Raw genomic sequence first — 25,663 nt, 5'->3', positions numbered from 1 at the left:
CAACAGAATCAATAACAGAATTAAGAAATTAATGTCTTTATATAAGAAATTATTTTCTCATTCGTATGTTCTTCCTGAATGGGTTTTATTTATTTTAGTTACTTCTGTTAGTGTACAAAAATGGGGTCCTCCTATCCAATACACATAAAAAAGCCAATTAATTATGGCATCAACTTTTGGGAAAAGAAAAGTAGCCTTATTTACAAGACCGATCTGCAAGGAGACAGGAGAGATGAGCTCTCAGAGCTGTCTCCCCAATTCAGGATTTGGGGTGAATTTTAAGAGGTTAGGGAGAGCAGGCTGGCATGCGGAAATGCTGGTGGGATACGTTTTAATTGAAGGGCTTTAAGCATTCACGGTGAGGTTTTAAGCATTCATGGTGAGGGTGGAAGGAGTTTTAACACCAGCTCTTCCGGGATGACGGACCCTCACTTCCGGTGAGAGGCCCACTTTTAAGCATGCATGGTGAGGGCGGAAGGAGTTTTAACACCAGCTCTTCCGGGATGACGGACCCTCACTTCCGGTGAGAGGCCCACTTTTCAGTTTCAGTCACGTCTTGGCCCTTTGGTTCTGTGCGGACAAGAACCTTTGGATTCATGGTCACTTCAGGTCAAGATTTCTTCTTCTGCACATGCTCTGGCTACACGACTCTGTGAATTTTCTGGAAAACAATTTTGTTTTTTTTTAAAGACTGGCACCTGGGCTAACAATTGTTGCCAATCTTCCTTTTTTTTTTTTAAGGATTGGCACCTCGGCTAACAACTGTTGCCAATCTTTTTTTTTTTTTTCTGCTTTATCTCCCCAAACTTCCCCTGTACACAGTTGTATATCTTAGTTGCTGGTCCTTCTAGTTGTGGGACGTGGGACGCCGCCTCAACGTGGCCTGACGAGTGGTGCCATGTCCGCGCCCAGGATCTGAACCCTGGGCCGCTGCAGCGGAGCACGCAAACTTAACCACTCAGCCACAGAGCCTGCCCCATGAAAAACAATTCTTAATCACTCTGTTGATAAGAGACAGGGTCTGTTTGAACTGGCTCTAATGAGATGGTGGTTACACCTCTAAGGTGTGTTATCCTGTAAATGGGAACAACCAAATTGTCATGGTCAACAAAGTCTGTTATTCTCTCTTTTCAAAAAACACAATCACTCTTTATTGACAAGTAAATCTACTCTTTCTCATGAGTTTATATAAGTAAATATTGACTGATCAATAGATAATCTGAATGCATTATCAGAATTTGCTTTAATTTTATGAAAGAAATTGTTTTAATTTTGCTTTAATATTATGACAGAAAATGGAAAACAGTATGGAGATTCCTAAAAAAAATTAAGAATAGATCTACCATATGATCCAGCTATTCCACTGCTGGGTATTTATCCAAAGATCATGAAAACATGAATGTATAAATATTCATGCACCCCTATGTTTGCTGCAGCATTATTCACAATAGCTAAGACATGGAAGCAACCTAGGTGCCCATCAAGGGACGAATGGATAAAGAAGATGTGGTATGTATACACGATGGAATACTACTCAGCCATAAGAAATGACGACATCCGGCCATTTGTGACAACATGGATGGACCTTGAGGGTATCAGGCTAAGTGAAATAAGTCAGAGGGAGAAAGTCAAACACCATATGATCTCACTCATACGTAGAAGATAAAAACCATGATAAACAAACACACAGCAACAGAGATTGGATTAGTGGTTACCAGAGGGGAAGAGGGGAGGGAGGAGGGTGAAAGGGGTGCTTAGGCACACGTGTGGTGATGGACTGTGACTAGTCTCTGGGTGGTGAACAGGATGTAATCTACATGGAAATCAAAATATAAGGATGGACACCTGAAATTTATATAATGTTATAAACCAATGTTACCACAATAAAAGAATATTATGACAGAAAACAGTTTGCAAAGTTATCAAAAGATCTAATGGTAAATATCTAGAAAAGAAAGACATTCATAGAAATGCTTATTTTTATGATTTTCAGTGTCAATGTCTTTGAAAAAGAGAAAAGAATAAAGGGACTGAGTGTATAGAGGTGATTTTGGAGGGGTACACTCTCAGGGGCTGCTAGCCCTGAGTCTTGCTCATAGTAGGAATCAATAAACATTTGTAATTTGAGGTGAAACTGGTTATCCCCTAACCATCTGAAATAAAATCTCTTCTGGATGAATTATTAAGATGATTGGGGTAGTAAAATACCTTTAAAATAGTCTTACAATTGATTTTTAAAAAACTTGTCCTCTAAGACTCACACACAGACAGCTCCTTGGTTATGATAAAAAGAATACTGAAGTGCAACGGTGAAAGGATGGTCTTTTCAACAAGTGATTCTGGGCCAATTAGATGTCCATCTGGACAAAAAATAAATCTTCGCTTCTATCTCATACCATAAAGAAAAATAGATTCCATGTGGCTTGTAGATCTAAACGTGAAAGGTAAAACAGTAAATCTTCTAGAAGAAAACATAGACAACTAAGGGATAGCAAATTTTTCTCAGACCTGGCACAAATGGCACTAACCACAAATGAAAAGGTTGAGAAATTGTACTAAATGAAAATTAAGAATTTTTCTACACAAAAAGCACCATTAAGAGAATGAAAAGGCAGAGGCCTGCCTAATGGAGTAGTGGTTAGATTCACAGGCTCCACTTCAGCGGCCTGGGGTTTGCTGGTTCGGTCCTGGGTGAAGACCTATGCACTGCTTATCCAGCGATGTTGTGGCAGGTGTTCCACATATAAAATAGAGGAAGATGGGCACAGATATTAGCTCAGGGTCAATCTTCCTCAGCAGAAAGAGAAGGATTGGTGGCGGATGTTAGCTCGGGGCTAATCTTCCTCAAAAACAAAACAAAACAAAAAAAGAGAATGAAAAGGCAAATCACACCAGAAGAAAATATTTGCAATACCCATATTCAGTAAAGGACTCTTATTAAGAATACGTAAAGAATTCCTACAAATAAGAGAACAGAATAAAAAAAAAAGGGCAAAAGACTTAATAGAGACTTCTCAAAAAAAGATATTCTAGTAACCAATAAACTCATGAAATGTGTTTGTAGGGGAGGAAGGAATTTTCCTCTGCCCTTCTAGGTTCCTGTGGCTGGTCTAAGAATTAAACTGATGAGCGAACAGGAGAAAATCGAAGTTTAGTAATATGTATATGTAACCACGGTCCCTCTAGGACTAGTTCAACTGACCTCGCCTCATCAACAGAGTAAATAAGAGTGGCTTCTCAGGAACTGAGACAGCTTGTCCAGTTCAGGTCACTTGAGACCACCAACCCATCAAGTGGGCCTGCACAAGTGCCCAAAAAGTGATCTTTTTGATGTGAAAGGGCTGAAAACCCCAGCCTCAGATCATGCTAACACCACTGTTTTGTGAACATACATCCTATGAAGAGCCATGAAGCTTAACTATGCTTGTGCAGATCATCAATTATCTCACCTCTCCTCACCTCCAATCATCTATCTTCACACTTCAGCCCACACTGCCCTTCATCCCATAAATCGTGCCCCAAGCCCTGGATCAAGGAGACAGAGTTGAGAGCTTATCCTTCTGTCTCCTCACCAATTGACTGCGTAATAAACTGCTGCTTCTTTCAAAGGCCAGTGCACCATGGTATTGGCTTCTGTGTGCATTAGGTCGTGAGGACTTGCTTGGTAACATATACATGGGCGAGACCCAGGAAAACTGAGTAACTTGCCAAAATGGCTGAAGCCACCACTGTAAGGATCATCTTCAGCTAAAGACAAAAGAGGAAGTTGGGGGTAGTCAGGGGTAGAACTTCAAAGGGGAGAAAGACAATTCACATGGAGATGGAAAAGCAAATGTTTGGTAAACAAATGTTGGCAGAGACAATGGGACATGGAGAGGACTCCAATCTCTAGGCCCTGCCCAGTCTCCCCTACGTTTTACCCATGCTCTTTGTAGATATCTCTGGTGATAGCTCTGTTCCTGTTAAAGGCCATTTATCTAAATTCTTTTAGGTAGTTAATAGGGAGGTGACAAGAAAAACTTTCTGAGTCTTTTATTTCTTAAAAATAATATGGTCTTTTCAACAAGTGATTCTGGGCCAATTAGATGTCCATCTGGAAGAAAAATAAATCTTCGCTTCTATCTCATACCATAAAGAAAAATAGCCCCATGGCTGAGTGGTTAAGTTCGCAGGCGGCCCAGTGTTTCATTGGTTCGAATCCTGGGCGCGGACGTGGCACTGCTCATCAAACCACGCTGAGGCAGCGTCCCACATGCCACAACTAGAAGGACCTACAACGAAGAATATACAGCTATGTACTGGGGGGCTTTGGGGAGAAAAAGGAAAAAAATAAAATCTTTAAAAAAAAAAAATCAGCCTAAAATAATCTTCAGGTTAGAGACACATTTTGGGGGTGGCAAATTTTCTTCCCCTTCACATTCAACCTCCTTAGTCACCAGGGAAAGTAAACTCAAATCGCAGTGTCACAGATAGCACTGTAACTGGAGATGTGCTGGTTAATGTTTGACAATTGGGTTTCCAGAGGAAAAAAAAGTACATTATGTGTGTGTAATACAAATTGACAAATAATAATAAAAAATACAATATTCTTTCTGGTAAATTCCATATAGCCAATTGATTCTTACAGAATATTTTTGTTGATTTTAGCTTTTCTCTTGTATTCTTATCTAAGGTCGTAATTTAACCAGGCTTTAATAATTTTTTTTGAGTTATTCACAACATATCAGCTAGAAACATGGTACTTTTGTGTTTAATCTGCATTATTAACGTTTTCCCCATCACTTTCTTAAGTCTATATAAATCAACAAAACAATAAATCAAGCCTTGATCAGCAGCATGTCCCAGTTCCCAAGGTGTAGACGCCACTGTGGTCAATTTCAAGCTACCCATGTGTCTATGAAAATAATCCATAACCAATCTATAAATGAAAATTTGGGTGAGTTTATTCTGAGCTAAAATGTGAGGACCATGGCCCAGGGTCTTTTTTCCCGAAGGAAGAAAGGGCACCAAAGAAGTGGGGTGCACAGAGTGGTTATATACCCCCAGAGAGGAAGTTTCACATAGGATTGAAATGTCCTTTTTACAATAGTTGTGAGACTGCTCTGTCGGCACAGCGATTGATGGACACAGCAGGTAAGTCTGCTGTCTTGGTGAACACAGCAGGGTGGCAGGTCTGCTGTCTCGAGCTGGGTGGTCACGGGTGAGCTGGGTGGTCAAAGGTGAGTGCAGCAGTCAGTTCCTAGCCTAAGGAAAGATGCTTATCCTTAAGGAAATGCCAATGTCACGGGAAGCTGCACCTTTATCTTAAGGGCATTTGTTCTTGCCGTAGGAAATGTTTAAAGCAGATATACAATGCATGCTCAGTGGCCATGTCAGGCCCTTTTGGAAAAATAAAGTCAGGCCGAATTAGGTTTACACCAAATGACTTACGAATATATCCTATTGCTCGCCATTTCTATTTGTCACGTGATATTGCTGAAGAGATGAACAGCAGCGCACCATTACATAGTATTTCCACCATACAGCTACAGTGATGTAAATAACCTTAACAGTATAGGTGATAGTCAAATGTAGTAAAATAATAGGAGGTGGTGTATTTTGAATACTTATTACCTTTGTTTTAGTATAACTTATCTAAGTATATATAATTTAATTTTTAATAATGGTTTTGTTTAACAACCAGCTCTCAAAATTTAACCATTGGATCCTGAGAGTCAGTATGAGCCAACTCCAGCACACTATTAAACCTACCAGAACAAAGAGATAGCCAATACCAAGTGAGGCCTTAGGACCCGACAATCCAATACCTACATATATCCTCAACAGAAATGCACAGATATGCTCACCAAAGAATGTTCATAATAGCCCTGAACTAAAAGCAACCTCTAATCCATCAATAATAGAATAAATAAATTATGGTATATTCAACAAGAATGAACAAGCTATTGTTACAGATGAATCTCATAAACGTAATGTTGAGTGGAAGAAGCCAGACCCAAACATATGCATGTACATTTCCATTTATATAAAGTTCAAAGACAGGTAAAAGTAATCTATAGTATACAAGTCAGGAGAGTGCTCACCTCTTGGGGTTGGGGTGCAAAGCGGGTGTCTGGGGTCATTATTCTTGACTGGCACTGTTTACACATGGGTGTCCAGTTTGTGAAAATTCATCAAACTATACAATTTAAAATCTGTGTGCTTTTCTGTGGACGTTGCATTTCAACAAAGAGTTTACTTTAAAACATTTTTTTAAAACTTACTCCCCAGACTCAAAAAAAAATAAAACTGACCTAACTGGTAGTTCCAAGATAAGGCAGGTTGACTAATTTAATTATATGTGGAGGAGTGGAAACCAGAAGGTTAAGTGATGGAGTCCCATTGTCTCGCCATGAGACCCTGTCAGAGGAACTGTGTTCTTTTTGTGACTCAACCCTCCCTACTACAGAACAGCGGCGTTGGTGCATTACAGAAAGCAGAAAATGACTGAGAGAAAAAGCTTACCAAATATCTGTATCAACCTTAAAATAGCTAAATTATGTCAAGGAGTAATGTATCCAAAAAAATCTACATTGTCCCTAAAAATATGTTAACGTCACATATTGCAGATAAAAGTATTTTCCAGAGATTATTAATTCCTAAAGATCTATAACTAGATCTTCAAATTAGCATCACATTACTTTTGGTTTTTTCCTTTCATATATAGCATATCAAGATATTACATACAAAAGGATGTCAGGCTCTGTTGCTACAGACTCTCCTGGAAGTTTTACTGCTGCAGCACATTTCACATTTCATAAATTTTTATGCCTGTTTTGCCCTAGACTTTCTTTTCTATGTGAGTTACTTAGCAGAACTTAGTTTAAGTATATGTCATATGTCTAAAAGGGTATAATTTTAGGTGGATGTGATAGAAAGTGATCCTTTCTTGCAGGTTCCTGTGAGCCTTACATTTTGGTCAAGGATGAGAACCATCACTGAGCATCAGTTTCACAATAAATCTACCCACCTCCTTTGAAAGGAATCTTTAATCAGCAATCAAAGATCTTGGAATTATTTTAGACGTTTAGCTCTGCACACATACTATTCCGACAAATGAGAATAATAGGCTCAGGTTGACTGAACAACCAGATGAAGACATCACTTGGGTAAATCAAACAAGGTTTGCATATTTAAAGGTTCAGCAGGAAGTCAGAGCGGTACACAGCAGAAAGATCAGCCCTCACTTCCTGTTAACAGACAGAAGTGCTGTCACCTGAGGATCCCTCAAAGGGCCACACCAGCAGATGCACACTTGAGGATGGTAAGTCTGAGCAAATGAGGCTCATGTCAGACCTTTCAAAGCTCAGCTGCCCCCTTCAGACATAGTCTTACATACACGATGTTAAAGAAGTCTAGGATGTGGTCTTGCTTGAATACATACTGGAGGCAACTGCACCGGGCCAGGTGTACCTCATTTATCCCAGAGTCACAGGACATACATTAGGTTTGCAGTAGCAGAACATACAATACTCATACTTCTGAATAAACTGCTTGTTCATCACTCAAACTCTCCAAGCAAAAATAGTTTGGGCCAGATATAACCTTGAATTCCATGCTGTGGAGTTAGAGCAAGCATATGTTACCCAGATTGCCCTGGGAGTCACGCTAATAGACCCTTGGACACGCCCTAGGGTCTAATCTGCAAGTCCCGACTTACTTATGTTGACAAAGAATAACGAGATTAAAGAAGAAGATTAAAAAAAAAGACTCCAAATATCTACCCCAGCCATAGACTGTCCAATTATGTAGTCATGAGGCATTGCAAGACAATTTTTCTACATCATTATTTTATATGTGGTTTTATTTTATTTGTTTTTTGCCTTCTAAACCTATGCATTGAGACATGAAGAAATTTGTATCCAGCATCCTTCATCACCTGGGGGCATGATTTCATTACGTGAAACACTCACTTGCTTTGGACATGTCCTTCCTTTCAACTCGGTTGTGAATGACAGGATGCCAAATTATAGTGTCTCAATGAAATCCCAGCAATTTGGATTCATCATTAGCTTAATCCATGATATTTTAATCAGGGAAGAATTGCTAGAGGTGACACACCTCCGCCTAAAGCTTAGTCTACCTTAGCTACACTTTCATGCTGAAACTCTTTCTCATCCTGGATCACTCTGCTGAGGCAGAGAGCTGATTTGGACCAGAAGCCAGGCTCAGATCCTGGCTTTACCACTTACTAACTTTGTGATTTCTAAGTCCCATAGACCTTGAGCTTTGCTTTCCTCATCAGTAAAGTGGGATTAAATCTACCTCAGGGGTTTGTAGCAACAGTAAAGATAATGTTTGTAACCTTATCCAGAACAGTGCTTGACAAATAGTCCATGCTCATTAAGTATAAATGGAGTTTAAATCTGACAGTTTAGTCTTCTGGAATTTAGCATGTGCAGAAATTCTTTATTGTCTATGATTTTTACTGCCATGGATGGGTTTTATTGAAAAACCTCTAAATTTCAGCAATAAATTAATTGTTAGGGTTTTAGAGGATGAGTTTGTTGTGTTCTGAACCAAAATAAAAGTGCTTTCCGCTAAAAGTATTTCCTTGTACGTGAAATTAAGGTATGTGACTACATGCCAAGCAAATGACAAATAAATATCATATTCTGGGCCATGACTTGCCCTTTTGGAAGCTTTTTTGAGAAAATTAATGAATGTATCCATGAATTTGTTGGACTCAAGCAAATTTTCACTGAGCTGTTGGATCGCTGACTGTTAGATGGATTAAAGGTTATTGGAGAGGGGCCACAGTTGACAGTGTAGCTGATGGACCAGGAAACAGTGAGCCTGAACAATGATGCAGGCGAAAGAAAATCACTCCATATAGGGATTAAGACTTTAATTGGCTTCTCAAGGCACTTGCAGACTCTATTCAGGAGTTAATTCTGAATCTTAAAGGAATACTGGAAGAGTGCAGTCATGATCATTTAGGGCTTTCTATTTTACATTCATAAATATTAATTGAACCTATTACCACTGTCTAAAAGTGGTCTAATAAATATTTACTAAGAGCAGCTGGTTATTAGACTTCTCAGTGCTTCCAACCGTGTTAATTTTGGCAACGAATGCACAAATTACTAAGGTTGTTTAGGGATTCTAAACTTGGAAGGGGCAAAGGTGGGTGCATAGGAGGGAGTTATTTGAAAATGAGCAGGCAAGGGACAGGATAGTGGCAGGTGGTGGCTCAACTCCCTCCATCGATAGTTACCGCCCAGTCTCTTCATCCACTCACACGATCCAGGCTCTGCTGATCAGAGGTGTCTGCCTTGAGCTTCTGAGCCAGTGATGCAAAGAAGCAGGGACTACAGGAAGCCTATGGTGGCCAAGTGGGAGCAGGGACAGCAGTGCTAGCAGCAGCAGCTGTGTCTGCAGTGCAGGCTGCAGTGTGTGTCCCGTGAGAGTGATGTCTGTGCAGTCTTGACCGGATAAGTTGGCTCTGCTGTGTGATTTTGGGTGGTGTTCCTGGCTGCATGGCCTGAGTCTGCTTTTCCATCCTCCTTTGGATTCTGGGGCCCAACAAAAGCATGTTCACAAATTCCTTTCTGCTAAATAAGCCAGAGTCAGTTTCTCTTGCTTGTAACTAAGAATATAATGTGATGAAGAAATTAACTCAATTTTTAAAAAGCCAGTGTTAGGCTGTCAAAAATTTCCATGGATTGGATTTGGTATGGCACAGCAGTTTGAGACCTCCCTGATAAATTATAAGCTCCTTTATGAATCAAGTGGGAGAAGAGAAAATAGGAGCAGAATCCATACATTTAGGTTTCTTCAATTTTTTCTCCTCATTATCAAAGCAATACATCATCCTATCTTTTTAAAATGTTATTTTTAACAGAGGAATATTATAAAGTAATTGTTTAACAAATTGTTATAGGTTCAAAGAAAAGGCAAGGGTCAGGGGTGGAATGGCTGGTGCACAGGGCATGTCTAGTTTGCCCAGTGCCTGGGACACACCACGGTGCCTGTGACAAGCTAGCTGGAAAATGCATATTCCAGAACACCGAGAACCACCGTGCAGCCTGGTGAGAAAGACAAAGGAGGCTTCTCCTTTTCTTTCTTTTAACAGTCGTGCCAATCAGTAAATGTTTTCTACTTTGGGCAAAACATTTGCTAGCAATCTGGAGAAACTCAGAGAGGTCTGAGTCACCTGACTGGCCTTAAAGGAAACCCATTCACTCATTCATTCATTCATTCATTCATCTTTCAAATGTTTGTTAGCCTCTACCACGTTCAACCCGATGGACACAAAGGTGGGGTAGGTATCACCCTTGTCCTCTGAGGCTTCCAGTTAACAGGTATAATTGTTCACCTGCCTAGAGGCCTGTGTGGCCTCCTGGGGCCTCACAATACACATGAGCCTATTAGATACATTTATTTACTTATTTTTGGTTAACATTTTAAGCATGTACAACCAATTACCATAGCCTATGGTGGTTTTTTTAAAAAATTGATATTCACAGCAGTATCTTGAGTTCACAGATTTAAGCAGTATATAATCAGAAAGTTATAAATATCTGAGATTATACAGGCAGAGGTATGTTCCCAAAGGTGACATGTACAAGTGCATTAATTAAAAGCATGCATCTAAAATTATGACCAAGCTCTTTTTAAAATGCAGAAATGTAAAATTACACTTTTGTTAAAAAATTTTTTTAAAGATTGGCACCTGAGCTAACATCTGTTGCGAACCATTTTTTTTTCCTTCTCCCCAAAGCCCCCCAGTACATAGTTACTTACTGTAGCTGTGAGTGCCTCTGGCTCTGGTGTGTGGGACACGCCTCAGCATGGCTTGATGAACAGTGCCATGTCCGTGCCCGGGATCCGAACCCGAGAAACCCTGGGCCGCTGAAGTGGAGTGTGAGAACTTAACCACTTGGCCACGGGGCTGGCCCCTATATGTTTTTAAAAAGTGAACAAATTATCTGTACACTTCCAAAATCAAACGTGGCTTATATCAGAGATGGATAACAGCTACAGGCTTGTTTTCTTCAAATCCAACTATCTAATATTTTTCTTGTTACCTAAACAATAGCAATGGTGTTAAAAGAAAATTACACCTCATTTTAATCGCCAGTCTAGTGTTAAGGAAGTTCTGCAAGAAAGTAATGCAACTAGGGGTCGGCCCAGTGGCACAGCGGTTAAGTGCGCACGTTCCGCTTCACGGTGGCCTGGGGTTCGCCGGTTCGGATCCCAGGCGCGGACATGGCACCGCTTGGCAAAGCCATGCTGTGGTAGGCGTCCCACATATAAAGTAGAGGAAGATTGGCATGGGTGTTAGCTCAGGGCCAGTCTTCCTCAGCAAGGAGAGGAGGACTGGCAGTAGTTAGCTCAGGGCTAATCTTCCTCAAAGAAAGTAAAGCAACTGAAAGGCTTCAAACTTCAAATTAAAAACCTTCCAGGCTCAGATTAAAATATGGAATGTTTCAGATGAAAAATAAACATACAATTGGTTTATTGAATGGAATCCAAAGTTGTTGACATTTATTTGAATCTTGGAACTACTAAATTTCATTTCTCTAAATATTTCTTTCTATTACTTTCGTCTTAGTGCAGTGCGTTTTCTCAAATAGCTTACGAAGTTATTCTCTGCAAAGCACTTCTGTTTGCTGCTGTTAAGACTGAACAAAAACTATTTTGCATTAACTTGATACATGTATTTTTGCTATCAAATTTTATCATGACAGATATCTAACAATTTTCCAATAACAAAAAATAGTATAATTTTGTTCTATCAGCACTGCATTAAAAAATGTTAACGTTAGCACAAAGAACCAACATCTTCTGTGGTTATTAGATGTTGAGTTGGATGAACCTACAGTTCTCCTGTGTTTCAGCTTCACTCTCATACTACGCCACACTTGTAACACTTCTGGTCACCAAATGTACAGGGATTTTCCCCCAGACCAAGCAGTTCTCCAGGACACAAGCTTGGTATCCTATAATTTAAGTCAATTCTGACACTGTCTACCTGGAGGTAGCATCAGAAGCCACAGTCTAAGGGCTCAGTCCCACAAGACTGCCCCCACCCTACTTCAGAGGTCAATATCAAGTAGCAAGTCCCCAGGTTACCCACAATTTCTGTCCATCTTGGCTACAAATCTGAGGTTCCCACAAACCCCTCCTTGGGTTCCATTAATTTGCTAGAGCAGCTCACAAAACTCAGGGAAACATTTACTTACATTTACCAGATTATTAAAGGATACCGTAAAGGATACAGATGAACAGCCAGATGAGATCCACAGGGCGATGTCTGGGAGGATCCTGAGCTTAGGAGCTTCTGTCCATGAAGTTGGGGTGTGTCACCTTCCTGGTACGTGGATGCCTTCACCCACCTGGGAGCTCTCCAAACCCCTTACTATTGGGATTTTATGGAGGCTTCCTCACGTAGGCACGATCAATTATTAACTCCATTTCCAGCCCGTCTCCCTTCTCTGGAGGATGGGGTGGGGGATGGGGGACTGCAGATCCTAAGCTTCTGATCACGGCTTGGTATTTGTGGTGACCAGCCCACATCCAGGGCCCATCCAGGAGCCCACGCAGAGTCATCTCATTGGGACAAAAGATGCTCTTATTCCTCTTATCACTTAGGAATTTACGAGGGTTTTAGAAGCTCTGTGTCTGGGCGTGAAGACCAAATATGAATTTCGTATTATAAATCACAATATCATATATATATTTTAAATCTCTTACTAGAGAGAAATCCTATGAACAGAATGCAGAATTTCTTGAAATTTAAAGACTGAAGAACCTCAAAAGGCAAAATCCAATCAAGTGATTGAGCAGCCTGAAAGGAGGTTAAAGACACTTAAATATCTTAAGACCTAAGTTAGCATCTGGGCTTCCCCTCCTTCCAGGTACTGCACCCTCGCTAAGTAACAACCTCTCTGAGCAGTTCCTCCACCTGTCGAATGGGGATTAATACCCACTTCACAGGACTGTTGTGAAAATTAAATTAGTGAGTGTAAGATGTCTGTCTTGTGAGACAGGGCCATCTGCAAGGACTCTGGCCTAACAAGATAAGGCCTCTAACCAATTAATATGTTAGGAGAGTCAGGTAGAGGCCACCAAGATCCACATTCCGCAGTTTGGGCACTTTCCTGGGCTTACACATGGCCCCTAGCACCTAGGAGTCATGTGAAGGTGATCCTAGCCTCATTACCATAGTAAAAATCACACTCAGGGGTGGAGAGCTAGCGTGCTAATGATACATGCAATGCACGTGGTGGCGTGTCGAACAACAGCGCAAGCGCAAGGAAAACCCCATCTCCACAAGCCATGATACTACACTCTACAGGCACTCCTCCTCAGCCTTCGCCTAATAAAACCCCCATAATCCTGCTCCCTAACTAGTCAGTCACTTGCCCTTTCCTTTCCCACAGGCCCCCTTGTGCCTCCCTTGTGCACAAGCTAATAAACTTTCACTTTTCTACTCCCATCTGTTGTGTCTCCTGATTTCCATCCTGGGGGACAATAAAAACCCAATGTTCTGGTAACAGTAGCAAGTAACTCAACAAATATTTATTCTTTATCTTTCTTTTCTTTAGGAGCTTAAGATCCAGTTGGGATGATAAACTGTAAACCCCTGAAGAGGTAAAGAAAAATCCAAGCGGTAAGCCACAATTCACATGCACTGAGGTGGCTGGAGAAGATGATCTTTAGTGTCCCTTCCAGCTCTAAACATCAATTATTCTCTGGCAGCCGCATGAAAAGTGTCACCGGGCAGTGCATGATGAATTGGCAATTGGGAGGTGCAGACACTAAGGGCTGTGAGGTCGAAGAAGGGAGGGGCTGCCCCTGGCCAGAATGGTTTAGGAAGACCATTAAAAAATTCCGAGCTGTCTGAGCTGCAACAAAGCCCAATTCAATTAGAGCGCCTGGCAAGAGTCTGATGATAATACAAATTCAGGCCAAGCTGAGGAGAATAAGAAACATAAAATACCATAGAGAAAGAAGAAAGGAAAAGGCAGTATCAGCAATTTGGTTTGGGAAACACACAAAGAATACTAAACAGCTTCATGCTTTTCATCCTGACAATAGTCTTGGAGGGTAGGCAAGTATATCAGCCCTGCTGAGAATCCCCTGTGAGTGAGCAATCTGGTAGAAATATGTTCGATGACAATAATAGACAACCTGGCCAACAATGGCTTAAACCAATCAAGTGGGATTTTTCCCTAAAAAGAAAGAACTCTAAAGGTGGACGGTCCAGGGTTGATGCCTGTGCATTATAACACAGCCAAGACAGGGCTCCTTCCAGCTCTCTGCCTCCTCTTCCTTCGCATGATGGCACTTGTTGCCTTCTGGTCAGCAGATGTCTGTTGTGCCCCCAGGCATCACATTTGCAATTCAGACAGGAAGCAGAGAGAAGGGCAAAGGAGCAAAGCGTGAGGGCAAAATGGCATACCCACTGAGTCTGTGCCTTTTTATTAAGAAAGCTAAAGTGTTCCTGGAAGATTGCCCAGTAGATTTCCTCTTGCAGCCTGCTGGCCAAAATTGTGTCTCATGGTTGTTCCTAGTGGTAAGGAGAGTGAGGAGAAGGGGAATGTGGACGGGTTAGTCAGGCGACCAAGGATGAGGCGAAAGTGTTGAAGCCTTCTGAAAAAAGTTACTACAAAAGATAAAACCAGGGAGTTGTTTTCCTCAAATAGAAATTTATATCCTATTTTTTTTTTTCTTGGTGAGCAAGATTGGCCCTGAGCTAACATCTGTGCCAATCTTCCTCTATTTTCTATGTGGGACACTGCCACAGTATGGCTTGATAAGCAGTGTGTAGGTCCACACCTGTGATCTGAACCGGTGAACCCCAGGTTGCTGAAGCAGGGTATGTGAACTTAACCACTATGCCACTGGGCCTATTTTTTAAAAAATCAAACTTTTAAAAACCTTGTGATAATTGGAGATTCACAGGTAGTTCTAAGAAACAATACAGAGAGGTCCCCTGAACCCTTTAACCTATTCCCCCTGTGGGGACCTGGAATTGGCCACCCCAAGATATGTCTCTTTGGCATCAGGATTATTTGAGGCTGATTGCTTTTGATAAACTGGCACAGGGGAGGAGGCTCTGAGGAATGGAACTTGCCCTTTGTTAGGACACGTTTACATTTGTAAGGTAAATCTCTATCTGTAAAAGGTGTCTCCCTCTCTGTACCAGGAAGAAGAAAGGAGATGACCTTCTCTCTAAAAACTCTTAATCAATACCAAAGGCAAGGACTTAAAATCTGCATTTTATTGTGCTAGTCTGGTAACCTCCTGTAACTGACTTCCCTCCTCCTCCCAACGTTGGCATTTCTTTAAGGATTAAGCATCTTTCCTTAGGCTAGGAACTGATTGCTGCGCTCACCTGTGACCACCCAGTTCCAGACAATTGACTAGCCTCCTGCTACGCCCACCGAGATAGCCAACCACTACCTGCTGTGTCCATTAAGCACTGTGCCGACAGGGCAATCTTGTGACTATTGTGGGAGGGACATTTCAATCACATGTGAAACACCCTGTTTGGGGGTATATAACCACTCTGTGCACCTCACTTCTTCGGTGCCCTTTCTTCCTTCGGGAAGAAAGGCCCCGGGCCATGGTTCCTCGTAAAGCTTTGCTTAATTTTCTCTTGCTATTCTGTCTCATGTGAATTTACTTCATTCTCCGGCCAGACGAACCTCCATTTGGGGAGAGGAAATGTCCTCCTCCCCTACACCCCCAAGGGTAACATCTTGCAAAACTACAGTACAATATCACCACTGAGACTGACATGGATACAGTCCAAAGACAGAACATTTCCATCCCCACAAGGATCCTTCATGTTGTCCTTTTACAACTGCACCTACTTCCCTCCTGCCCTTTGCCTTAATCTTATTTTCCAGCAACCACTAATCTGTTCTCCAGCTTTCTAATCTTGTCATTTCAAGAATGTTATATAAATGAAATCAAACAGTATGCAACCTTTTGGAATTGGCTTTTTTCACTCAGCATAATTCTCTGGAGATTCATCTGGGTTGTTGTTTGTGCAATAATTCATTTCTTCTTGTTGCTGAATGGTATTTCATGCAGTGGATGTAACACAGTTTGTTTAATTGCTCACCTGTTGAAAGACATCTGCGTTGTTTTGGCTGTTACAAATAAAGCTGGTATAAACATTCGTGTACAGGTTTTTATGTTAATATAAGTTTTTCTTTCATCACTGTAACTGTGTAGGAGTACAATTGCTATGTTGTATGGTAGTTGCATTTTTGGTTTTTTAAGAAACTGCCAAGTTATTTTCTAGAGTGGCTATACCATTTTACGTTCCTACCAGCAGTGTACTAGCAATCTAGTTTCTCTGCATCTTTGCCAGCATATGGTGTTATCACTACTTCTTTTTTTAGCCATTCTGATTGATGGGAAGTGACATATCATTGTGCCTTTAATTTGCATACCCCTAATCACTAATGATGTTAAACATTGTCGTATCTGCTTATTTGACTACTAGATGCCCTCTTCAGTGAAATGGCTCTTCGTATCTTTTGCTCATTTTCTAATTGAAGTACTTTTTCACTTTCAAGTTTTGAGAGTTCTTTATATAGCCAAGATACTAGTCCTTAGTTAGATATCGTTTACACATATTTTCTCTTGGTCTGTAGCTTGTCTTTTTATCTTCTTAACATAGTCTTTCACAGAGCAAAATTTTTAATTCTGTTGATGTCCAACTTACTAATTTTTCCTTCTATGGATCATGCTTTTGGAGCCAAGTATAAGAATTCTTTGCCTTGTCCTAGATCCCAAAGATTTTCTCCTGAGTTTTTTGTAAAAGTGTTATAGTTTTACATTTTATCTTAAATCCGTCATCCATTTTGAGTTAATTTTTATAGAAGGTGTGAGACCTAAGTCAAGGTTTATTTTTTTCCTTATGGATGGATATCCACTTGCTTCAGCACCATTTCTTGAAAAGGCCATCTTTCATCCATTGAATTTCTTTTGTACTTCTGTCAAAAATTGTTGGGCATATTTTGGGGGTTCTATTTCTGGTTTCTTTATTCTGTTTCAACGATCTGTATGTCTGTTCCTCCACCAACACCACACAATCTTGAGTACTGTAGCTCCAAAAACAAAATCTCGAAATTGGGTAGAAAGATTCCTCCCACTTGAGGTTTTTTTTTTTAAGATTTTATTTTTCCTTTTTCTTCCCAAAGCATCCTGGTACACAGTTGTGTATTTCTAGTCGTGGGTCCTTCTAGTTGTGGCATGTGGGATGCCATCTCAGCATGGCTTGACGAGGAGTGCCATGTCTGTGCCCAGGATTCCAAATGGCGAAACCCTGGGCCGCCAAAGCGGAGTGCGAGAACCCAACCCCTTGGCCATGGGGCCAGCCCCTTCCCACTTGAGTATTTTCCCCCAAATTGTTTTAGCTATTCTCTTTCCTTTGCTTTTCCACATAAATTTTAGAATAATCTTGTCTACATCTACAAAAAAACCTTATTGGAATTTTGACGAAATTTCATTACATTTATATGTTAATTTGAAGAGAATTGACGTCTTTACTATGTTGAGTCTTTCAGTCCATGAATAGGGTGTGTCTCTCCACTTATTTAGATCTACTTTGATTTCTTTCACCAGCATTTTGTAGTTCTCAGCATACAAGTTTTGGACATTTTGTTAGATTTACCTAAGTTTTTCCTTTTTTGAGCAACTGTAAAGGGTGTTGTATTTTAAATTTCAGTGTCACATGTTAATTGCTAGTGTATATAAATATAATTGACTTTTAATGTTTATCTTGGATCTATGACCTTAACGATCTCACTTATTAGTACTAGCAGATTTTTCTTTTCTTTTTTTGTAGATTCTCTGGAATTTACCCATGTAGGCAGTCACGTCCTTTGCATTTAAGGGCAGTTTTATTTCTTCCTTTCTGTTCTGTATGCTTATTTCCTTTTCTTGCCTTACTGCTCTGGATAGAACTTCCAGCACTATGCTCAATAAGAGTGGTGAGAGTGAATATCCCTGTCTCGTTCCCAATCTTAGGAGAGAAAACAGTCACTCTTTTACCACTAAGTATAATGTTATCTGTAGATTTTTTTGTTGATGCTCTTTATCAGGTTGAAGAAGTTCCCTTCTATTCCTATTTTCCTAAGAATTTTCATTATGAATGGGTGTTGAGTTTGTCAAATGCTTCTTCTGCATCAATTGATGTGATCATGCGATTTTTCTTTTTGAGACTGTTAATATAGTGGATTACATTGATTTTCTAGTGTTGAACCAGGCTTGTATCCCTGGAATAAACCCCACTTAGTCATGGTGTACAATTCTTTGTATATATTGCTGAATTCTACTTGCTAATACTTTGTTAAGGATTTTTGCATCTACATTTATGAGGATATTGGTCTGAAGGGTTTGTTTTGTACTGTCTTTGTCTGGTTTTGCTATCAAGGGAATAATAGCTTCATAAAATGAATTGGGAAGCGTTCCCTTCTCTTCTCTTTTCTGGAATAGAATTGATAATTTTTCTTTAAACATTTGGTAAAATTCTCCAGTGAAATATCTGTAGGTTTTTTAGGACAGAGTGGGGTTTTTAAAGTACAAATTCAATTTCCTTAGTAGTTATCAGGTTATTCAAATTATCTACTTCATTTTGGATGAGGTGTGGTAGTTTGCACTTTTTGAGGAATTGGTCTATTTCATCCAAGTTTTCAAATTTTAGTGTGTAAATTTGTTTGTAGTATTTCCTTATCAAAATCCAACTCTTTCCCAGTTGTCTAAATCTTCAAGATATTCAGAAACACTGCATATGTTGTCAATTTTTAGTTCCTTGTAGAAATCTCTCACAGCCAGTCTGGAGTGAAACCCCTCTGTGCAGCACACAGCTGTCACCTTGGGATTTTGCTAAACTTCTCTCTTGTTTCCTGAGTCCTGTCTCTTCCTTTTTCTTGGTTTATATCTGTCAGTAACTTCCTCAGAAGGGAAACTGAGAATACCAGTTCTACACTCACACTTTATTGATAGTTTGATGTAGAATAGAATTCAAGGTTGGAAATAATTTTCCTTCAGAATTTTCAAAGTATTTCTCTATTGCCTTCTTGTTTCTGATGGTGTTGTGGAGAAGTCTGAAATTATTGTGAGCTTGATCCTCCGTATGTGACCTGGTTTTATCTCCCTGGAAGCTTCCAGGATCTTCCTTTCATCACAGTGCTCTAAACCTCATGATAATAATCTCTAGTGTGTGGGGGCCAGCCCAGTGGTGCAGTGGTTAAGTTCACACGTTCCACTTCTTGGCGGCCCAGGGTTTGCCGGTTCAGATCCCGGGTGCAGACATGGCACCGCTTGGCAAGGCATGCTGTGGCAGGCATCCCACATATAAAGTAGAGGAAGATGGGCACGAATGTTAGCTCAGGGCCAGCCTTCCTCAGAAAAAACAGGAGGAGTGGCAGTAGTTAGCTCAGGGCTAATTTTCCTCAAAAAACAAAACAAAACAAAACAAAATAATCTCTAGTGTGTACTTATTTTCAGCTATTTTGATGGGAATACGGTGGATCCTTTCAATCTGTAAATTCATGTTCTTACATTCTGGAAAATATTTCTTGGATTATTTCTTCAATAGCAATAATTTTTATAACAATGTGGGAGAGCAAATGGAAGGCTTTTCAACCAACTGAAAAGCATCCTAAAGTAAATCAGCTACACACCTAGACATTTCAGAAAATACTTTTTTCTGACATCCAAATCTGCTTACTTACACTCCCTGTACATCCTTGGAATCTCGCCTGAAACTTAACTTCAAATGATATAAAATGTCCATGCATGGGCTGACCCTGTGGCCGAGTGGTTAAGTTTGCATGCTCTGCTTTGGCGGCCCAGGGTTTGGCTGGTTCGAACCCTGGGCGTGGACATGGCACTGCTCGTCAAGCCATGCTGAGGCGGCATCCCACATGCCACAAGTAGAAGGACCCACAACTAAAAAAAATGCACAGCTATGTACCGGGGCGCTTTGGGGAAGAAAAGGAAAACTAAAATCTTTAAAAAGAAAAAAAAGTCCACCTAGGCAAAGTAAGTTCATTTCTAAAGTGCGTGGGGAGGCAAATTCTCCCTATCACCGCCACACTGGCTGGTCATTACAAGTGCAGTTTTGCTGTCTTCTGCATTCTTGCTACACAGGTGAAATGAGAAAACAGAGCACCAACCATCTCTGAGACCACCTGAGGGGAGGAGGGGAGGAGGATTTCAGCACGATTGAGACAGTGACATGATAGCAACTGCCGAAAAGAAGGATCAGAGCAAAAATGTCAGTCGAGTATCCCCGGGTTCTTAGTTCTGTGAGACCCAGTGCATATGAAGTTTTATTGTTGGAAGTTATGTTGGTTCATCTAAATTTGTTCATTTCTGGTTTTTTCTTTGTTCATCTTCTCTTTTACCATATCTACAAAATTTATCCTTATAAAATATTTCTTCATCTATGACTATAGGAGTAGTTCTCTCATCACTAACATCTAAAAGCTAAAAGTCATTCAGAGATTCTGTCTTTTAAAAATTGCAGTAAAACATTAAAAATTCAATCTCTGATATTTTGGAATTCGCAAAAGTGGAGAAATTTCTCAAGTATTACTATTGCAATTTTATTATTTTTTTCTGTTTTATTTCTTGGGATTCTATTTATTTCCTGAGATTTTATTTATATCTTTTAAACTTCTTGTTGAAGTATAACACACATGGAGATAAACACACAGATCATGTTATAACTGAATGAATTTCACAAAATGAATACTCAAATTTTATTTTGTTTATAATTTCTTTATATCATAATATAATTTCTTTATATTGTAAACTAATAGTGAAGATTGCAAGGGAGATGTTTCCAATTCTGTACATTGGATGTATCAAATACAAACCATTCCTTGCTATTTAACGCAATTGTTGTTAAGGAGCTCCACCTGAGAATCACACGCCTCCATCCACAATAGCTTTTTGCAGTTTACAAAGCACTTCTTTTTGTGGCTAACGCTTCTACATACCTTATCTCAGTCTGTTCTCACAACTTTATGAGGTAAGGGTTATTTCATGGTTTTAGAAAGAAGGAGACAGAGGTTCAGGGAGGTAAAGCAACTCCTTCAGGCCACAAGGTCTATAGGTCACAAACGTTGGACATGAAGCAAGGCCCTTAAAGCTTGGGTCTGGTATCAGCTTGAGGAGACACTGCTTTTCTGTGGTGAAAGCTGTGAGGTGCTGCCCAGACCCTCTTCAGGAATGAAGGACTTACTCCTTATTCCTGCTGCTGCAGGAAGCTCTCCGTTTCACCCACTTCTGTGACCACCTGGCTGAAGACAGAAACCTCACCCAAAGTTACGCCTCCTTCCGGGGGCAGTCGCATCCAATGACTCCTGGATGAGCAAAGGCCTAACCCCCTGGGGAAACTCTGAATGGTCCTCTCAGCTTCAGAGCTCCCTGTGGTTGGGGATGGCCGCCCTCAGACTGCCCCGCTGCACGACTTCTCCCTCTACCCAATTGTGGTTCTGGTCCTTCCCTCCCACAGGTGATGATTCCAAGTGTACTTCCAATAAACCTCTCCTGTGCTAATCTCCAATCGAAGACATCCCGGTATCCCCAATGTGCTGTCACATTCGATAGTGTGAAAAAATCACACTACACATTTGAAAGTTCTGTGCAGAATTTTATTGATTGGCAGACATTAATTGAGCATTTACTACTTGCTAAGTATTGAAGATACTTAAAGTTAATAAAAGTCTACCTATTTTAAAACATTCATTCAATCTATCTACTAGAAAGTTATGTTTAATTTAAAACAAAAGAGGTAAAAATCAATAACTATATTTACCTAATCGTATGAGGAGATTTTATGGATTCTGATCTAATTTCTTTTCATTAGTTTGTGGATAACGAATCTGGAAAATGAACCTGTAATGTGCTAGAAGGTCACAATCATCTAGTCCTTCTACGAATTCCATTTTAACACCAACGTCAAACACACAGAATTTAAGATTGTAAAAACATACTAAAGCTAAGATTTGAATAAGGACAGATACATTGAATGTAAGGACTATAGGACAAAAGAACCCATTTTTCCAAGGTGAGATTTGAGGATTAAATAAAAAACTGCAAAATGAGTTTCTCCGTGGTATAATTTGCCAATATTATCCCACTCTGAGACTAATCCTAGCAAGTTCATCCTAGGCTTGTGGCACTAAGCACTTACTTCTGACATCTGGAGATCTTAATATGAGGGGTGGGAAGTGAGAAGAAAGATACAGGTACTTCCTGCCACATGAGTATTTCATTTATCAAAAGCCTGTGGCCTTTTAGCACTAATCAGAGAGGGGTCCATATGGCACTGTTCTGAGTTCCCTCTTGTAACTTAAAGGGAAACTTTCACCGTGTCTGGAGCCTTTGATGTCCTGCAAATGAAGGAGGAGGATGTCTTCAAATACTTTGCAGCAGAACCCACTTAGATGGTGGCCCCAACCTTGACTTCCAAATGGAAAAGTACATCTACAAAAGGAAAAGTGATGGCATTACCTCATAAATCTGAAGAGAAGCCTGGAGAAGCTTCAGCTGGCAGCTCGTGCCATTGTTGCCATTGAAAACTTGGCTGATGTCAGTGTCATGTCCTCTAGGAATACTGGCTGGTGAGTTGTGCTGCCACTGGAGCCATTCCTATTGCTGGTTCTTCACTCCTGGAATCTTCATTAACCAGATCAAGGCAGCCTTCAGGGAGCCGTGTCTTCTGGTGGTCACTGATCCCAGGGCTGACCACTGGCCTCTCCCAGAGGTGTCTTATGTTAACTTGCCTACTCTTGGCCTGTGTAATACAGACTCTCCTCCGTGCTTTGTGGATATTGCCATTCCACGCAACAAGAAGGGAGCTCACTCAGCCGGTCTGATGTGGTGGATGCTGGCCTGGGAAATTCTGTGCTCGTGTGGTACCATCTCCTGTGAACACCCATGGAGGCCATGACTGATCTCTACTTCTCCAGAGATACTGAAGAGACTAAAAAGGAAGGGCAGGCCACTGCTGAAAAGGCTGTGACCAAGGAGGAGTTTCAGGCCCCGAATTTACTGCTACTCAACCTGAGGTTTCAGACTGGCCTGAAGGTGCAGGTGCCCTCTGTGCCTGTTCAGCAGTTCCCGCTAAAGACTGGAGTGCTCAGCCCACCACTGAAGACTGGTCTGCAACTCCCACTGCTCAGGCCACTGAATGAATAGGCACAACCACTGAGTAGTCTTAAGGTGTTCTTCCACAGACTCTTAAATGGAAAATGGAAATAAGGTTGATGAAAAATAAAGAGTTTCTTAAAAAAAAAGCCTGTGGATAAGAATAGACGGCTTATGCCTCGGAAGGGCAGGCAGTCTTGTATGGTGGTAAGGGCACAGGGTACAGAGTTAGACAAACTATAGTTCAGGCCCTGCCTCTGCCACTTAGTTGCCATTAGAATTTTCAGCAAATTACCTAATATTTTGGAATATCAGCCTTCTCTGTAAAACGTAATCTCCATGAGGACAGGGACCACGTCTGTGTTGTTCACTGCTGTATATCCAGTACCTAACAAGCCTGGCGCTGTGGCACTCGGTGCCAGTCAAATATGGTATTATAGGGGTATAGTGAGAAAGAAACAAAGAGTAGCCCCTGACATTCAGAGGCTGGCCTGGACTCACAGGGAGGCCATGTTATTTTCCTGTTAGACAAACAAGTTCGTCAAATACCAATCTCAAAGTTACCCCGAGACTATGATAAAACGAGACAAAGCAAGGCCACTGCATAACTTTGTCTAAGCACAGATAAATACAAGGTCACTGCGCCACCCACAAGATACCAAACACTCCCTCTGTTGGCCAAAATGAGTGACTGCTACTTCTTTACTAATTGTGCCTTATCCTTCTGGCTCTCTTCCTATACATATGATTTATTGAGATATCCAGTCATAGAATTGCGTCTGCTTTCTGACAGCATCCAATCCAGAGAAACCCCTGCTTTTTTAGACCCTCCCTCAGTCACCCAACCAAAGCCCAAATTCGGTGATAGGTTTTTTTCCTAACAATCCCTTACTGCGATGCTCCGTGATTCCTCATGGTGTGTTTGCATTCACTTTGATAAATAATTAACACAATCTGTTTAACTAGTGGTGTTCCCAGTGGTATTTGGGTGAAGGGAAATGATAATGCAAATGGAAAAATTGGGGAGATAAACAGTGTCTCTTCAGAGCTGTTGTGAGCATCAAATGGATAATTAACTTACCGACATATGTCGAGGGTCTGTTTTGTGCCAGGCACTGTGCTGGGTGCAGGAAATACAGAGAACAAGACCCGGACAACTCTCCAGGAGTTTGAACCTGTGGGACTTGCAGAGTAGGAAATTTATGATCCAGTTTAATGTCGTTAGCACTATTACAGAGGCATACACCTGCTATAAACATGTTATAGTGATGAGGATTTTTAGGCTGGTTACTTTTAAAACTGCAGATAAGAAGCAGGCTCCGAGGAGTGGAATTTGCTTGCCCTTTGATCAGAGACAGTTGCATTTGTGAAGGAAATCTCCATGCCTCCCTCTCTGCGCCAGGAGGAAGGGGGGATGGACTTATCTCTGGAAACTCTTAATGGGGAAGGCAAGAACTTAAGTTGTTTACTGTCTGGCAACCTCATGTAACTGACCCCCCCACCCCAAAATCCTCCTTTGTCTTTAGTTGAAGACAATATTTGAGCGGTGACTTCTGCCATTTACTCAATCCGGTTTGATCCTTATCTAAAAGTTGTGGGACCGCCCAATGGCCGGACCCTACCGGCACTGGTACCATTTTAACTTTTATTGCTTTGTCTTGTAAAGAGATGACTCACATACCCATGCCTTAAATTTAGCCCTAACCCTCAACTCGGGGCAGCAGCAGGAGCTCTGACTGCCCGTGGGTCCTGTCCCCACACACCAGCTCTGCCTGCCCATCGGTCCTGTCCCCTTGCCAGCGGGGGCAGCAGAAGCGGTGGCAGCAGAAGCTCTGACTGCCCATGGGTCCTGTCCCCATGCTATTCTATACTATTCTCTAAATAAAAGAGCACTACTGCCAGATCTTGAGAGTCTAAGAAATCTTTCTTTCGACTCCTCGGCTCACCGACCCCGCCTCAATAGGACCATACATAACGGAGGAGCATGTTTTCAGACTTAGAACTTCCATTAACTGTAAGATAAAGTTGTGTTGTTTTAAGCCACAAAATTTGTGATAATTTGTTACAGCAGCAATAGAAAACTAATACAGGATTCTCGAGCTTAATCTTTAAAGTGGAGCGCCACAGGTATAAGCAAAGGGAGACCAATTCCTGCAGGACCTGCCAGTCTTTCTGCACAGCTGTGTGCTTAGGAATGTGAAAGAGTACGTCAGGGTTAGAAGCTGACCAGTCTCCTATGCAGAGAAATTGGAAATAATCTGGAAGGCGATCAGAGACCACTGAAGGATTAAAAGCAGGGAGTGTGACAAAATCAGATTAGCGTTTTAGAAGGAGGGATGGAGTCTGGAAATAAGGAGAAGGTATGAGAGACTCCTTAAGTCCCCTAGGCAAAAAATCGGAGGCCGCCTTTGATCACCTTCAACAAGATGACCTTACTTATTCCTTGAGATTTGGGGTGAGAACGCAGAAAAAATACGGTTGTGCTCTTCAA

At 41.0% G+C, this 25,663-nt stretch overlaps 1 pseudogene; it reads left to right on the top strand.

Moving 5' to 3' along the window:
• The first annotated feature begins 417 nt into the window (after nt 1–417).
• Nucleotides 418–23,240, top strand: LOC124238665 (40S ribosomal protein SA-like; annotated as a pseudogene).
• Nucleotides 23,241–25,663: the final 2,423 nt, after the last annotated feature.

The sequence above is a fragment of the Equus quagga genome, chromosome 4, assembly GCF_021613505.1.
Source record: "Equus quagga isolate Etosha38 chromosome 4, UCLA_HA_Equagga_1.0, whole genome shotgun sequence".
Taxonomy (NCBI): Eukaryota; Metazoa; Chordata; class Mammalia; order Perissodactyla; family Equidae; genus Equus; species Equus quagga.
The sequence above is the reverse complement of the archived record's forward strand: the minus strand, read 5'-3'. Positions and strand labels throughout refer to the sequence as shown.